This window comes from Eucyclogobius newberryi, unplaced genomic scaffold (genome assembly GCF_026437365.1).
Source record: "Eucyclogobius newberryi isolate DKJ021-1_F unplaced genomic scaffold, fEucNew1.0.hap1 SCAF_1, whole genome shotgun sequence".
Lineage (NCBI taxonomy): Eukaryota > Metazoa > Chordata > Actinopteri > Gobiiformes > Gobiidae > Eucyclogobius > Eucyclogobius newberryi.
Window position 1 is genome coordinate 24,528,145 of NW_027315723.1, and position 15,804 is coordinate 24,543,948.

Sequence of the window (15,804 nt, forward strand, 5' to 3'; positions counted from 1 at the left end):
GTATTTTCTTTCTTTCTGTTTTTTAGGGCCACAGCTGAGACCAGACGGAGGAGGCGGAGGATACACAAGTCGCTGTGAGAAACGAGTCTATCAAGATCTGGCGTAGGTGGGCGGGAAAAATAATGGAAATAGACGACGGACGAAAGTGTGTTAGAAAGGATTTTACTCAAACTGAAGCCTGAAGGGGAAATAAACTCAAACTACAGTAGCCTCAGAGGTTCAAAATAGTGTGCAAGTATTGACCTCCGACAAGTTTGAAAGGCTTTTAAAAACTCACATAATTCACCATCATCAATAATTTATGAAACATGTATTGATTGACAGCAACTGCAATTACCAGGAGCAGGTACAGTATATTTCACAGCTTTGATGAACTCGGGTGAACCGTTGTCGACGGCGACGGTGAAGTGCAACAGCTCTGAATGTGAGACGAGGGGATGATTTAAGCCGCGATACACAAAAGAGTTTAGAGATGACTGGGTTTATTTAAATGTAGTTTAGCTTAGTTTTAGTCTAAAGGTGCACTTTGCCACACGTCTGGTGGCTCAAATGTTCCACAGTATTGAATTAAACCTCTTACATTTGTTGCATTAATACCTTGAAAAACATGGCCTTCTTATTGCAGCTAACTTGGCCTGGTTTGTCTCCATGGAGATGGATCATTTCAATGCCATACTGTTGAGTATTTCCATGGGCAACGCAATAACATCTTCACTGGGGTAAGAAGGTGATGGACCGTCCACCAGGAAAGTGAAATATACCTTTGTTTGACAATGTTTTGATGAGCTTAAGGAACAATTATTGTTGTTTGTTCTGTCTTTAGAAGTAAACAATACAAAGTAAAAAACATAATCGTGATATGATCTTGTGATGATCTGTCAGCCAAGGTCATTTTTTTTTGTGATTCACAGCTTTTCTTATTACAGCTCTGTGCAAACATTATAGCTTCAGTTACTTGTTAAAGGCCATAAGGTGTACATACATTGTGATGAAATTAAAATAACTTAAGAATATCATTACCCAGATACTAAATCTAGAATTGAAACTAGACACTAATTTGTATTGGTACTGGAAAAAACTAAAAAGGGCAAGATTGGACCCTAAATATTTTTAGGACTTAAAGGTGGTATGGACGATTTTTTCCAGCAAATTTTTTTATCATATTTCCTCGTGGCGTGGATAAATCATTTGTCCTGCCACGTATCAATCATAAAACGCACCTATCGCTCACCTGCAGCCGCGTCAGGCTCGTCCCCACTTTTCCGCGTGCCTAAGCGCATTGATCTATCATAATATAGTTCCCTCAGTGTACGGGGCAAAATGAAGACGGAGAAAGACAGTTCGAGCTGACGCAGAAGTGGACAGAAATCTACGGGAGACGAGCGATGTGATGCGCTCCGTTGCGCTAATAAACAAACACACGTGTGTGTTGTATCAGTCCACACGGGGGAGTGCGCATGTGCACTTCCGCCTGTGTTCTCAAATCGCCGAAAAGTCGTCTATACCGCCTTTAAATTCTCTCTGATCTAATAAAGACAAAATGATAATGTTATTGATTACATAATAATTGAGTTTGAAATCTTAGTATTATGATAACATTGCACACTATGGTGTATCATAGCTGACATCACCAGAGGTTTGCCCCATATTGTGCAGCTCTGGTTGTTGTGGTCCACAGTGTTACAGAAGCATTATGTGCCTCATTCAATTACATTTCCTTTTACATTCATCCCACTACTGTAAACAATAATGTCTTTATATTTCTGTCAGGCAATAGTTTATCATTATATTTTACTTTTCAACAATTTAGGAGTCAGTGAATCCTAAATAGATGTGAAATGCTTGTGAAATAAATCACTTGAGTGCAGTTTTTTAGTATTCAATACTATAAAGGATGTATAGAATATCCACATTTGGCATAAACAACATTCAGTAGATCATATATGAATTCAAGTCATAATATAATCAGAAGAACTACATAATAATCAAAGAGAGCAGCAACATTGAGGCTCTTTATGTGATAACATCATTACTGTATTAAGGATTGAACTGTTATTGGTTATAGAATCAATAATCATAAAAAGCATAAAATAGTTCTTCTCACAATAATTCTAACATTATTTGATACTATGACATCCTTATAATTAGGTAAGTGCTTTCTAATCTGGCGGTTTATGACACATTTAGAAAGTGTGATTTCGAGCTGGTCACATAGTTGGGGAATGGAAACGTTTTAAGACAGCAATAATGAAAGAAAAAATGTTGTTTGTTAGGTTTAAATAATCACGAATAATCTTTAAAATTGTGAGGTTTCACTCAATAATCACAAAACAAAAATGTGAGATTGTGTCATCCCAATGTGCCGTTTCTTTAGGTCGATTAACTGCATTAATGTCTTTGGTCTTCCTCTAGATCTTCTGTTTCCTCTTTACATCATCTCCATCTGAACACATCTGACTCTAGTGGAAGCGATGTATACATTCTTAATCATAATATAATCCTTATTGTGAACAAAAGGGAATAACATTTTTGAAAAGTGCCGTGTAAAGTGTAAGCTGTGTGACCTGTGGAGAAAGTTGGCAGACGAATTGGATTCTCGACAATGTTCTAACTTGGCTATTCAAAGTAATAAGTGCTTACAAAAAGTGCTACAATGAGAACGCTGACTCGCCGTTACCAGAGCAAAACGCGATAAAGCTAATTTTCTGATAAAGGCAGAGGAAAAGGGAAATTCGTGCGGCCAGAACCATGCAGGGAAACGTGGAGGGGAGGTCTTCCAGAGGTGACCCCGTCGCACTGAGGCTGCCTTTAATTCAAACGATATGCTTTGAATTTGGAATGTGTTTTTAATTTGAGGAAAAGTTGTAATTGTGTGAGTGTTTTCACGCTCTGGAGCCGAGTTGTACAGTCTTTGGAGGTGAGGTCATCCCAGTCTGTGTCAGCGCTGGCCAATGTACACAACTATCCCAATCCTCATGTTGTGTTTGCGCCTTATTAGTCCTGGAAAATGGCTTTGTTTTTTTGTTTGACATTGAAGGCATTTTATTGTTAGACACTGCTGCTTTACAACTTAACATTAATGCTCTTTCAATATCTTTTCTGTGGAATGAATGATTTACATTTTGACATGAAACAATGTGCTTTGGTTCATCGCAGGGACAGTCCGTGTTAGATAAAGTTAAACACATTCAGGTTGAGATGGTTTTGAAATGTACAGAGGAGGGATAGTGGGAGACTAAAGAGATTTAAGGATGTGGTGAAAAGGACATGACGTCAGCGGCTGGAGGGAAAATAAGTCATCATATTTTTCTTAGAGCCTTGTTCACAATTTCTATTTTATTGTGACTCAGTTTATTTTAGCTTTAAGAAGAAACTGTCGCTAACGATTATTTTAGAAGTCGACTAGTCAAATGAGTCTTTCTGCTGTTTTCAATTCATTATCGACCAAATAAAGGTTGAAACATGATCATTCAAACTCTTGGATGAGAGTCGAAACGAGTCCAGATGACTACAACTGAAGCTTTTTCTACAATGGAACACGCCTGGACGAATGAGGGATTACACCGACATGATCATTGAAAGCTTCTACAGAGATACAATTTACGAATCAAGTGTATTATCAATGAAAATCACAATTGTTCATTATTTTTGGGACATTCTGATTGAATAGTGCAGCTGTCTTTGTTATAAAAAGGTCTTGGATGTGTTTTAGAGTCTGTTCAGTGCAGATAACTATTGTTCAGAGAATCCACATCGCGATTGGTTAAATCCACCTGTCGTTCACAGCATTATGGAGACTGACCAATAGGAGGAGTAGACAGTGTTTTAGTACAGAGCTGCATTGAACAAGGACTTACAAGACTGCAATTATACTTTTATATTCATATGGTCAAGCCCTACATTACTGTGAACAGACGAGGATGCAGAGGATTAAGTTACAGTGGCTTTAGGTGACGATGGGCCACGCAGCAGGAGAGCTAACTTTCCACACGACCAGTAAAAGGTTAAGTATACATAAACATTTCTATTGATGAGAAGTGACAAACATCTCCAATCTCAACTTTCCACTCTTCCACAAAGGCTCCTTCAAGCCGAGTTGCGTCACATAATTGTACATTTGCATCAGCTCTCTGCAGTCTCCGGATTTCAGCAAAACATTTACAGGAAAGAATGACCCCGACTCAATGCAAATCCCCCTGTTTTTTTCCCCATGTTCCATTGCCTAAACTGGGGTTACTCTTGCACAGCTGCGACTATTTGACCAGCGCGCGTCCATTTCACCGAAAGAGCGGCAGAAACACAGAGGAAAAACATGTTGTGAACGGGAAGGAGTTTGGTGTGAATCGCCAGTGGAACAGCAGAAGGAAAGAGTCATATTTTCCATAGGCCCGGCCTTGAAACCATTACAAGCTGCTCTGTTTCTTTGGAGCTGGTGGAGTTTGAGATTCATTAGATTTTCCACAACAGTGTGCAGAACGCCCCGGGACGCGGCGATGGACAGGGGAAGGGTGAGCCTCGTTAAGTGCACTTTTTGTGCCTGGACAAGAGCAGGTTTACAAACAGGTTTACGGGAATGCATAAAACTAAAGAAACGCTGAAAATCAGTCTCACCAAGTGAAACAAAAGGCTAATGGTTTATTTTTAGGCCCGAGCGCCACAAGCTGGCGAGAGGCCTATTAATCTCGTAAGGCCGTGCGAAGCACGGCTGCGAAAGTGCGCACGTAGTGCGCACGAAATCGAGCGCAAAGCGCTCGCCCACTTCCAAACACTCACTAACGCACTCCTCCACTCATGCACGCCCCGTGCATACTAATTAGTTGTAGGAAAATGGAACATTACCGTTGTAAACGGGCGAAGCCCGTGCAAAAGTTCGCACTAAACGAGCACTTTACATTGGGATGACGACCGCTTCGCGGTCGTCATCCCCATATAAAGCACTCATTTGCGCTAAGTAGCTCACGAATACGTTCCCCATCTCTTGCATGTTCCGTGCATATAAGCATGTAATGCAAAAATTGAACATTATTACTGTATAGAGGGCCAAAAACACAAAGTGGGCGGAGCCCACTCAAAATTATCGAAAGTACCCGTCAGTGACCAGGGACCCACACCATGAGGTAGGAAAGCGCGAGCGCTTTCCGAAAATGTATAGTTTATGATATTTGAAAAATGGGAAACATTGTTTTCGCATCGGAATATTATTCTTTCTTTCTTTCTTTCTTTCTTCTTCTCGGGACCAACCCCCCTATTTTTCACCCAGTGAACATTGACGAAAAGTCACAAAAATTTGCACACCTCTAAAAATCGTGCCTCTCTACATTCTGGCTATTTCCCTTTTCTAAAATAAAAAAATTGGCGCGTCAGCGCCACCAAATGTACCAAAAATGCATTGAGAGATGGGAAATGACCCAAAAAAAATCTGATCGTAGAATCATGAAATTTGGCGCAGAGGTAGATGGTGACAAGAGAAGTAAAAAATATTATTACGGCAACGCCGTCCCCCGAACCAAATGTCGGCCATATTGCTTCAAAAATGGCTAAACATGACTTCGGAGTTTTTCCAAACGTCGTACTTTTACGAACTCCTCCAAGGGCGTTGGCCCTAAAAAGCTGAAATTTGGTGAAAATGCTACTGAGGAGTGGGACATGAAAAGTTATCCAAATTACATTGATACCTCTCACGGTCTCTGTGCGGCGAAGCCGCAAACTGTAGCTAGAATTTCAGAAATCTCCCATATTTAAAATTTCTGCCGTTTGCGCAGATAAAGTCCGAATTGCGTCAAATTAGAATCAGTTGTTAAACTCTTTGCCCTAAACCTACTTGAAGTGAAATAAATTCATTTGGCGCCACAGCGCCCCCTACAGATTTTATATGGAGGTTAAATGTCTAGTTATGTTTAGCGTAATAAAAGGACAATTGGGGCGCGTTAGCGCCCCCTCCTCTTGCGGCGTGGCGGCGGTGTGGCGGCGGCGTGGCGAGGGCCGATCATTGCCGCTTGCGGCTATATTTAGATATTGTATTTGGAGTGGTGTCGCCACGGTACAAAACCATTAAACTCAATTTTGATACTAAGAAATATACTCGATTCTTGATACCAATTTCGATACCATAAAGATAATACAAAAGCTCTTTTCTTTTTAAACAATAGACAAGAGACATTTTCTACATAAAATAATAGTTTAATAGTTTTATGAAGTTCTAATAAAGCTTAATATCATTTTAAAAAGTAACATTTGTTCCTGTTATTGTGATTTCTTTTCAGTATGGATACGTGTCGATTGTTCGAATGTGTATCTAGTTTCGATACTAGTTTTGGAATCAATTTGTATCTGATTTCCGACAACCCTAATTTTTTGCAAGGTCCTCTGGGGGTCCTAAATCTAAGAGGAAAGGCCACGCCCATTATGGATTTTTGGGCTCCGATACTTAAACCGTTATGAAGGGGGTTATTGCACGACCCAATGGTGCGAAGAGGCTAATCAATATGCAAATGTAGTAATTGATGTGCGTGAATACTGACAGGTAACGCCCCCTTTTACATCTCTTTCAAATCAATGTGGGTCCAGTGAACACGGACACAGCCACTTTACAGCAGCAGTTCAGTGGCATAGTACTAACCAAAGTGAACGAAAAGAAGCATCAAGAGTGGAGACAGACGCAACAGTCAGAAAGGCTTCCTCTCCCTCTGGTGCTACATTACAGCATAACAAACGCAAACAAACAAACAAACTACTCCACAGGAAAATATCAACACATTATTTTGAATGGAGTGGGCATGGTTGTTAGGCAGCCCCCGTGGGATCTTTGGACTGATAAAGGGACCGCAGCATCGGAAGTGGCTGCTGTACAGAAAGAAGCCGTTGGCACTGCAAAATGTTGTAATCGTGCTAGAATAATGAACAAAAATATAAATATGAAGCAAAATTTTAACATTAACTGACCAATTTAAACAAGTATAAAACTTAATGTTAAAATGTCACGTTTACAGGGCTGAAATGGAGCTTCAAATAAGCAATAATGTCATTTTTGAACGTTCCTCTCTACAGCATTACACTTATAGCTTCATCTCCCATCGCGCCCCCCGGCCACCGCCGCTGGTGCGCGTTTATACAACGGAGGAACTCATGAAACTGTGGAAAACCATCGTCTTACCCGGAGATCGTCACGTTATCCCGGCGGACATCCTAATTTTCCCCCTCCATCCCTTTTTGGGAAATGGGAGGTTATGTCTATAGGAGTTTTTGTTTATAAGAGATCTTCTATTAAGAGTGTTTTTTAAACTTCCCATATTCTGTTATCTGTCCTTTTCCTCTGTATCTACCTGCGTTGTATCAATGAAATTTCCCCATGTGTGGACAATAAAGGAATATCTTATCTTATCTTATCTCTCCGTTGCACAAACCAGTTCAACCCTTTATGACGCAAACCCCGAACCTGCCCACGCCATTCGTTTTCATCCAGCACCTTTTCCTCCAAAACACTAGCCGAGTTTAGCTCATGGCAGCCCATTGTGAACACTTTATGCAACATCTTTCACCCTTTTTCTATGAATGATGCTTGGAGTGGGAGCTTCCTGCCCACAACTGCGCTGCTAAAAGTTTGGAGTCAAAACCGGGTCATTTTAAGACTATTTTGAGTTTTGACAAAGGAGAGTGCAGAGAGACATGCTGCCCAAACTTATGTAAGCTGCTTTCTTTTCATCTGCAACCTCTCCAGCACTGTTAGGCTGAAAATAAAATGCCCGGAGGTTGGTTGATCGGTTGCTGCTGACATCTCAGGAATGACTAAAAATCTAAAAGGGCTTTTTTTTTCTCTTTTTTTTTTTTGCACAGCATTGCATCAGAATCTGCACAAGAAGCCTCGCAACAAGACCAATAATAGCATTCGCACTTTGTATGAGGTAATTAGCACGACGCTAACGCCACACAAATGCTGTTATGTTACGATGATGTAAAATAAAAGAGCGTCGCAGGAGACACAGCTGGAAGGGAATCGACACAACATTTCAACTTGCAGTCATATAAAGTACTTTTTAAGAAGTGGTACGGCGACAATACTAGGGCTGCAACAAGTAATCTGCTGATTGTGAGAAGTGGACTGTAAAAAAACAATCGTAGTGGTAGTTTGACAATCGTGGTCATTATCTGGACTATACAGTCTCTTTAACACATACAAAAATAACTTTTTATAACAAAGACAGCGCCATTATTAAATCAAAATGTCAAAAATAGATAAGTAATTTCCGATTTTCCTCTATATTACACTTTCTTTGTAAATATTCTCTATCTACAAACCTTCAGCCACCATATTTCAACCTTTATTGTGTTGAATAATCTAAAAATAAACGCTGACAAGTCAATGCTTTTAATTTTCCTTTAAACAGGCAGAATTTGACCTTTCCAGAAAAGTTTTAGAATTATCTGGATCTAATTTAGAACTAGTACAAGACCACATGATAATAGAAACTGCCATTACTGTGAGTTCAAAATTACATTTACTGGTTTAAATGTCGTGTTGTGATGTCAAAATTGGTATCGAAATATCAATCCTCTTCCTTAGTATTGGACGTTTGGAAGTTGCACGTTTCATTATCATGACACTGGATTGAACCAGGAAAAGAATTCATTCTTTGTAAAACGAATTGTGCGAACGACCCGCCGTAACATGTCCAAGCCTTTATATTGTGTGTGCTTAGGGGCCGGTTTATTCCTAGTGCATTGGGGGCGTTTGGTGAATGATTCTGAGTTGACACCCGTTGGAGTCGCCCACGGGTGCTGCGTTGGGGCGAGCAGAAGTTTGGTGGGCGCGCTGTTCGGTGTGTCTGTCCCGCGCTGCAGCGATATGACTAACATCTCACACCAAAAGGATTCTGAGCTGCACAGATGGCTTTAAGAGAGGAAGGAGGAAAGAAATACTGTTACACTTCTGTAAGTATCAAGCAAAACAAGGAGGAGAACAGGACTAAACCAAGACTAAAGGGGGGCCACAACGAATCAACAACGGTTTAAGGCATAAATACTGAACAAAACACACATCAGAGCAGTTTGACACAAGCGCTGGGCTCAGGGTTGCACTTTGTATAAGAGTCAAAAAAAGGACCATATTTCGAACAGCACCTGCATTATTAACTAAAACATGACATCAAAGCGAGATTTAACTGGATTCAATTGGGATCACACTAAATTTAGATCAAATCCAAATGATAAAAGTGGATTAAAACAGATACACACACTTTGTAGTATATTCCTCTTTTTTGTTTAAAACTCACCTGTTTGTCTGCACATGCTCAGTTTGATTTTAGCTTGAGTCCGTCCTGTAGAGAAGCACACACACAAATGGAAGATAATTATTCAACAAATTAATTTAGTTACAATGATAATCTCCTGTAAAACTTGCTGAATGGAACTAAAATGGCCTTGCATAGTGACATAACACACAAATGCAGTGATTATGTACCAACATAGTGACAGGACCAGTAGAACAACATCCTTAATAAATGTATAAATCTTATGATCCTATTGAGTAAATTTCATATTCACAAATCTAAAACCCAAAGATCAAAACCTTGCTTTTAAAATCCTTATTGCATCAATATTACCGGTATTATTATTATATTGATGAATTAAGGTAATGTAACTTTCATGTAGCTTTATCAATCTGCATGAATAATCTCCATAGTGTATAAACTTGAATTGAGTCGCTTGCAAATGTTGAGTCGTTGGTTGCGTTTTTTGTGCTCCTGAGCTTCACGTTCACGTCATAAACAGATGCTCTTTAGCCTATTTCCAGGTCTCTTTCATGATAATAGACCCAGTAATGACTGAAACACATTCTGTTAACAGCTAACGGCATTATTAATGTTAAATATGCAATTAAATATACGTGCATCTCATTAGCACTTGTTCAGCGACATTTAAAAAGTTATTTTTGTAAGACTCGGTTTTGCCTGTTTTGGGGTTTTGTGCAAACCTGAGCGTGTCCCATCACTCCGAGCGCATCTGGTCTGCACTTCTGTCACTGATTTTACATGTCCATCCTTCATTTTCTGCTCCTGTTTTTCTGCATTCTTTGTCCACATAGTCATAGTTACAAGAATACAAAAACAAGAATAAGGAGAAGACAGTGATCTAACATTTATTTTAACAATTAGATGTCATTATTGGATGATCAAAAATGGATACAATGAGCCTTTGACATTTCTAGTCTGGTAGAAAGTTTTTTGCACTGCTGGAGACAAAAAACAATCAAATCGATTCAAAATAAAGTCGTAAAGTTTTATTTTGCTCTGTTCTACACAGCAGTGTCTGCTTTTATGGCTGGTTCACTTGTTTCCAGTGAATTCCTGAAAACACAGTTGGAGGCAGATTTGGAAGCGTCTAGCGTTAGCTCACTGTTGGCAGAACTTTCACAGGCTTTAGAATGGATCCGATCTGAAGTGAACTGAAGAATCCCCACAAATCCACTGAGAATGTGAGACAATTTTGAGATTTTAAACCACAGAACATTAATAACATAGCATAATAAGTTTGTTAGAGCAGCGTTTGTTCCAGAGATGATCAGCACAGATAATAATCCCTTTTTCTTTTTTTCATCTAATAAAGTAAAATATGTCCAGTACTAGATTGTAAGACTGTTCGGGTCAAAATGAGGCCGCAGTGCGTTGTCTGCATCTAATCATAGAAGGGTTTTAGTGTCCACAAAGAAGGAAGTGTGCTATTAGCGTTCTAGCTGTTGCTCTGTTGTGAAAAGCTAATAGAAACTGGTCACGGTGAATATATAGAGTTCTATATGGTTTTAAGACAGTAAAACTCAGGTAAATTACCTTCAATCTTACGACACTTCAGACTCTCAAACACAAATAGGCGGCGGTGGTGAGACTGACCAAAGTGTGGCTTTCATTCTATGCAAACAGACTCTCCTCTCACGACCAATTACACAATAACTGCTCACACATTGAAACCGAAACGGTGAGTGAAGAGTCGTGTTGGGGACTCTTGTTGGTCGACTAAACAAAGGACGTATAGATGATTAGTCAACTAACAAGGCAAAAAGCTTTCAAAACGTTTCTGTAACCTAACCATATATCTCAGAATCAGAACCAGAAAAGGTTTATTGCCGTTGTCAATGAACATAATTCACAAACATAGGGACTTCTCTTATTATAAAACAATGAACAATGATAAAACAACGTATATAAGTAAAAAATCTGTCTCAAACCACACTCATGACACCAACAGCACCAACTTCATTAAAAAAACTATTCATACATCATCATATTAAGAAACAATGTTTTTTAGGGACGTCACAATATCCAATTGTAGAGTTACAATTATTGTGTGAAGAAAATGTCACTAGCCTTATCAAATCAAAAGTTCTGAACGAAAAAGTAATAATGTGACATAAAGAGTCAGATAAAAAGGTACTTTACGGTTGACCTTTTTGTGAATAGATTGAAATTAAATGACTTGAATTTGCTTCTGAAACTTCACACATATAATATTTTTTTGTTCTTGTGATGATATTGTGACCTGAATAATCACGTTTATTCTTATTCTTATTATTATTATTATTATTATTATTATTATATGTGTATGTATATATATGTAAAAAGGCAGATTACAATAATGATTCAGTCGCAAATCTTTCGCTAACTCAATTACAAACCTTCTCCTTTTTGCTGTTGTCCCATAGAAACACTAAATACTAATCCAAACTAAATACAAATCAACCAAAGCAATTGATTCCTGTTGATTTTTAACCAGTTCAAGTTTTTATTGACCATACAAGCCAGTAATTCCAGCTGCTCAATGTATTTGTTGGTGTATTTTGCCCCAAAAAATCTATTCTACGCTCCTTGAAACGCGATCAATCTTACTCGTTACAGCAGGGGCCCTTTCACTATTTAAATCTTACGAGGGGCACTTGAAGGCAGCATCAGTCCAGCGCTGTCGGCCTGAACGCATCGCTCTTCAGTTCAGCTTCCTGCACATAAATGTTTGATCAGGCCATTAGGGAGTGAGGTAATCTTAACTCAGGGCCGTACTACTGTTGTAATGGAGCTAGCCCCTGGAGCTAACGCGGGCTAATTAAGACTGTGAAACGGCTTTAACGAGTTTAGAGGCTTCGTAAGGCGGGGAAGTGATTAATTAACAGTCGAGCCAAAGGGTTCGTTAACGTGATTAATTTATACAAGACAGTATGACTTTAAATAGGGGCAAAGGTGAGAAATGGAAAGGGCAGAACATGTGTAAAAACAAGAGGAAAGATGTTAGGGATTTAATCATTTTTGTAACGGTGTGAAATTATGTATATTTTTCGATATGTAAATACATTTCACTCATCTATTTTTAACTGTTGCCATGTGGAAGGCAATACAATGTCATTTTAAACTCACATTTTAAACTGTTTCTCTATCTGAACTGGATCGTTGCAAAATATTTCACAGCATCTATGTAGTTTTAATATAGGTTTTTGTATTTATTTTCAGCATACATATTCTGACAATATTTAAACATGTCTATTCATTAATCATATATTTTTTTCTTTTTATTCAAGAGGTCTAAAGTCAATCCTCGGTAAAAGCATGCGGTTTGGAGCCGAAGTAATTTTTCATGGAATAAATTGGGCTATTTTTAGAAACAAATGGCACTTATTAATCTTGTTGCTCAGCCATATAGTGCCTATACTCAACTAAATACTTGTAGCTTTACTGTAAACAAGGTTGTTTCATCACAGATACTTGCAAAAATGCAAAGATCCAGGAGGAAAGGCTGATGTCAGAGAGGTTTGTTTGCATGTGAGAGCAGCAGGTGTGACAGGAGTGTCTGAGAAAAGGAACAAATCCACAATGATCCACACCTGACGCCGCACTGGGATGTAAAGGAAAAGGAGCATTGCACTTTGTCGTAATGAAGCGTCAATAGACTCAGAGTTAATAGAATTCAAATGAATACTGTGAACTGTGAACCAGAACAAGAACACACTGAATCTCGTAAAGTAAAAATAAAAAGTCTAAGTTCATACTCCAAGTAGTGTTATGACAATACTTATATTTCAAACCCAAATTCAATTCTAATTCTAAATATACTTGATTCATGATATCAATTTTGATGAAATAATAATTAAAAAGTGGTCTTTTTTTAGGTCAAGGTTTTAGAGATGATCGACGTTAGACTAAAGACATTTTCAACACTAAATAAAAGCGCTTTCTTTATGTTACCGTGTGTTCTTGTACTAGTTCTGATAAAGTTAAAGATAATTCTGAAACCGTTAAGAAAAGGTCACATTTTGTCCCGTTTATGTGATTTATTTTTTGGTATTGACACTTGCTCAAATCTAGTTTTGATACTAGTTTCAGTAACGACTAATGTCTGATTTTTGTTTTTATAACACTAACACAAAGCACATTTTTTTCTTTTCTTTTTTTTTTATAAGGACCAAATGTTTAATTACAGTACTTTTGATATGGAAAATATTAAACTAACACATGGACAACAAGAGCTGGGGGGAAAGCAATCATATAAAAAATCATCATAAAGGATAAGATGGTTAATGTGTCTTTATTTCCTAACTCCATTGACCCCATGACCCCATGACCTCATAATCTGCATCCTTTTCTCACTTTAAATAACTGTGTCCACTCTTTCAATTTATTTCATTGTCGTTCCTCCATCGACAGCTCAGCATCTACATACACATTGACTTCAAAAATAATATTGACATTCCTACACTGCGACCCGTGTACATTATTTTGGATAGAGATTCTTCCCTCCCACCACCGCGCTAACACACGCTAACACACACTAACTACCGCTAAAACACGCTAACACGCGCTAACAGGCCTCCCATCCGCCCGTTCACACATGGCACGGTGACGACAGCACACACATGTTCCACAGCTTTGAGGGAGTCTCCAACCTCCAACGAGAATACTGAAATTAAACGATTCGCTCGTACAAGACCTCAGACGTTGTCTCCAGTTTGTCATTGGGGTTTGAAACACACGGAGTGGGCGTGGGCCTCGTGCTCGTGTGTCGACAGCAGATGAGTCGGTGAAGGTGTGAGTGACCTTTCGACTGTTGCTGTGAGGAGAGAGCGAGAGATGACATCACAACAACAGTGTGTGTAAACAGAAGAGGTGGGCAATAATGATGATGTACAGACCATGGTATAGCGATCCATCAGAAATGTGCTGTAAACCAAACATTTTTAACAAAGACTACCTGAAATTCCTACTCTCCGGGGGTGCTATGTTTAAGGCTTGGACGTATACATTTTCCGGACTATAAGTCGCACCGGACTATAAGTCGCACCAGCCAAAAAATGCATAATAGAGAAGAAAAAAACATATATAAGTTGCACTGGAGTATGAAATGCAGTTGCAAGTGTGAAAATAACAAATAATATCACATACAAGTCGCTCTGGAGTACAAGTGTATAAGGCCTTAGTTATTTTATTACTTGGTTTACGGATCCAATGCACATAGATTATTGATTTCTACAATATAAATAAAATTAATTTGTATCTATTTTTTTTTCTAAAGTACCGCCGACAACGCAAAATAGCATTAAATTAAATGTAAAAAGCAGTATTAAGTCAAAAGATAAGAGCGCGTTAAGTAATTTCTCGAAAAACGCTCCTGCGCACCGCGTCCCCCCCCTCTCCTCCTGTGGTGCGTTTTGGGCAAACCTGGAAGAAAACATCTTTTGAAATTATATTTATATTTCGCCCGCCTGTGCAATATATTTCATTAAAAAATCCGTAACCCAAGTAATAAAATAACTACGGCCTAAGTATAAATATAAATAGAAGTCGCACCCCGGCCAAAACTATGAAAAAGGGTGCGACTTATAGTCCGGAAAATACGGTAAATGAGTAGACACTCCGTTCAATGCTCATGCTATGAATCGCTTAGCAACTCGGCCAGTCCGGTATGATTTGAAGGACTCCGGCGCCAGTCCCATGTATTGTTCCTATAGTTGTTAGCATTAGCCCACAAAAAAAGCTAATTCTGAACATTTCAGGCGTTATCAGCTGGTACCAACCAGTCAACCACATTTAGTTGAGGTCAAGCCCTCTTTAAAAGTTATCATTGATGTTTTATTTTAGATAATAGATAATTAGTGTGCATGTGCACCCCTGGGTAATGACCACCCCAAACCTAGAGGCTAGAATTGCCCCTGTTCATATCACAGGGCTGATTAGTACGCTTCAAAAACATGGTAAAGATAAATATACATATAATATTCTGTAAGTCTATTGGAAAAATCAATGGGAAATGTGCTTCTTGGTGGTCGGTCACAAACCATCTGCAGCTTGTATCAATGGTAAAACTGTCATTATTCTCATTGGATAATATAACCATAGAACTTAAGCCGTCATCTGCTTCTCGGCTACATTTTAATCAAATGCTTATCTGGAGCTCAATAGCAGTAAGAATATCCCAGTATTAGCATCATGTCTGAGTGTGGTTTGAACGTAGACGGAATAACGCTGATCTTATACCACTAATCTCTCTGGTTTTCACAGGCGACCAGACTTTCCATTCTGAAAGAGCAGCTGTAAAACTACAGCGTTTGAATCAACAACAATGACAAACAATCCACTCTGACCTTCTCACATCCTCAAACATAGCTCAGCATTTAGATACAGTTCAGGGAAAACTTCAAACTCCAGTCATTCTTAAGACGTCAGAGGAATTAAAATGTGTACAAGAGTTTAGCGTTAGGGGTAAAAAACAGATTAAGAGTACTGCAGATACTTTCAAAAACAACAACAACAACCACAACAAAACTGTACTGAA

The 15,804-nt window shown here is 38.8% G+C and overlaps 1 protein-coding gene across 1 annotated transcript in view; it reads right to left on the minus strand.

The window, feature by feature from the left end:
- hivep2a (HIVEP zinc finger 2a) overlaps nucleotides 1–15,804 on the minus strand; it is a 104,263-nt gene that overhangs the window by 38,979 nt on the left and 49,480 nt on the right. Inside the window, exon 4 of the mRNA XM_072440658.1 lies at nucleotides 9,270–9,314. The gene's annotated coding sequence lies outside the window, so the exon portion shown is untranslated. The remainder of the gene's footprint in view (nucleotides 1–9,269; nucleotides 9,315–15,804) is intronic.